The following is a 2,782-nucleotide window of genomic DNA, read 5'->3' as shown; positions in this document are numbered from 1 at the left end:
CCTCAAGTCGAATATTAAATTGGTTACTAGAGACACAGTGAAGGCTGATATCTTGAAAATGTATGAAAGAGAAAAGATTGTGATTAAGTCAAGATTAGGTAAAATACCTGGTAGATTGAGTTTGACTTTAGATTGTTGAAGTTCCATTACCTATGATGGTTATCAATCACTAACATGTCATTTCATTGATGAAGATTGGGTATTAACAAAAGTTTATGTTGAACTTTTACTTAATTCCATCTCCACATACTGGCGCAGCATTGTCTAACAAGTTATTTTCTATGCTTTGTGATTGGGGAATTGAAAATAAAGTGTTTTCTTTAACTTTGAATAATGCCAGTGCAACTGATTTGTCAGTGGAGTTGCGCTCACACAAATGAATATGAATAATTTACTTCTTTGTATTGGTGAATTCTTTCATATCCATTGTTGTGCACATATAGTCAATTTGGTTGTTTAAGATGGTTTGAAGGATATTGAACAATCTGCTGTGAATATTCGTGAGAGTGTCAAGAATGAGCAAGGTTCACAAATAAGGAAACAAAAGTTTCTAGAATGTGTCAGCAAAGTAGGTTTGGATCGTAGGAGAGGTTTGAGGCAAAACGTGACTACTAGGTGGAATTCAACCTTTTTGATGCTTGATAATACAGTATATTACAAGAAAGCTTTCATGCATTTTCAACTCTGTGATTCCAACTATAAGTTTTTTCCTTCATTAGAAGAATGGAACAAAATTGAGAAGATTCATGGTTTCTTGAGCTTGTTTTATGACGTCTCTAATTTGTTTTCTGGAAGCAGCTACACTACATCTAATCTGTACTCTCGTTCAGTTGTCATGTGCTATAGTTCATTGAGACAACATCAAAATAGTTCAGATCCGTACCTCAAAAAAAATGGCTGAATTGATGTTACCAAAGTTTGAGAAGTATTGGTCAGATTTCAGTATGATCTTGACTATAGCTGTTGTCTTTGATCCATGCTATAAGCTTCAATTTGTGGACTTCTTTTATAAGAAGCTATATGGCCCCAACTCTAGTCAGTTTTCGTTGGTGAAAGAGAAATTGTTTGCATTGTTTGAAGATTATTACAAGTTCTACAATGACAAATTCGATATTAATAAAAATGGAAATTCTATTGCGAGCGGACATAATTGTGACTTCACAAATGCGGATTCAGTGGCAGTGGTGGAGGTAAGTTACTCTCTAGCGTTATATATTGTCAATATTGTCTGATTTTAATGATTTTCCATGTTTATTTGCATCTTAATTGCAGGAGTTCAATTCATTGGATGTTGAGTTCAGACTGAGACAATAAAAATCCCAATTGGAGTTGTACATGGATGAAAAAAGATTGGATGTCAAATCCAGTCTTGATATACTTAACTATTGGAAAGGATCACAATTCAAGTGCCCACATGTTGCTTGCATGGCTCGTGACATTTTGAGCATTCCCATAACTACTGTTGCTTCTGAATTCGTGTTAGTGTTGGTGGAAGAGTTCTTGACCAATATCGTAGTTCACTCAAGCCAAGCAATGCGGAGGCAATAATTTGCACTAGAGATTGGTTTTTTGGGAAAAAAAAGTACTCTCTGAAAGAACTGGCAGCGGAAGCGTGCGGGGATTTCGAATTCACAATTTAACAATTAATCGAACAAATAAATCACATAATAATCAGATCTATTTAGCAGATTATTTAGACAAAATCTATTCGCGTAATTCTCACATGTATCATGCTCATAACTTGAATTAATCATGCTTTAAGTATATTGAAACCTAAAACATGCTTTTCTACGGAGCAGAAATAATACCTAATTAATTCTCCAAAGAATTGATGATGGCTAGCTACTTCTCCACGTGACGCTTTGAATACTAGACCACGAATCTTCTCTCTGGTTCCCGAACTGTACTCCAATATCGGTGTGGACTGATCTCACCGGAATACTAGGACTTAAATAAAAAAGACAGAAGAAATCCTTCTCCAACTATGAGAAAATTTCGATCCCTACACAGAGAGAGAGAGGGGAACGAAAATTTTAAGCAATAATAATTATGATTTCTGTCTCCTTTATTCTCCTATTTATATTAAGTTCCTTTTGAGCCCAGACAGGGATCTATGGAAGGTTTTGGATATAGGCTTATCTAATTTACTTTTTAGTAATTAAATTGAACCCACAATTTAATGTAAGCTTTAATTGGTATATTACGAGCAGCCACTACAGAAGTAATATTGAACTCTCCCCATCCAAATCCGAAATTACAAGTAATCCGGGTTTCCGTTTTAACTTTCATTTCCCGCGCTTAAGATGAAAATGTCCATTAATTAATTAATGTCTGCTATGGACTTAATTAATCAACTTGTTATTAATTCCAAGAGTGGACTTAGCATGAAACGCTTATTTATTATTCATAGAGTGATCAAACTCCAACTAGCTAGGTTCCGAATAATAAAACCTTGTTTCGCGCTCCTCTTGAGGACATTATCAAACGGGAATCACCTCGCGCACAATTCAATATAATAGTAATCCTAGCACCGCTAGATATTAATCACCACTACCCAATATATCAGGATTATTGGGTTACGAAAAACCGCACCATTTGATAAGTCAAAGTAATGCATAATCAATACTGTATGCTCAATGCTAACCTACATTGATTATGAAACAAATATTTATCAAGACCTCGCCTTTCAGTAGATAGCACAAAGACAAGTCTTGCTGTTAGATTCGTTCAGTGCTTTACCACACCAATGTCATCTTATTTCGAGTGAGGCTTAGAAATATGC

The sequence above is a fragment of the Salvia hispanica genome, chromosome 6 (genome assembly GCF_023119035.1).
Source record: "Salvia hispanica cultivar TCC Black 2014 chromosome 6, UniMelb_Shisp_WGS_1.0, whole genome shotgun sequence".
Taxonomy (NCBI): Eukaryota; Viridiplantae; Streptophyta; class Magnoliopsida; order Lamiales; family Lamiaceae; genus Salvia; species Salvia hispanica.
The sequence above is the reverse complement of the archived record's forward strand: the minus strand, read 5'-3'. Positions refer to the sequence as shown.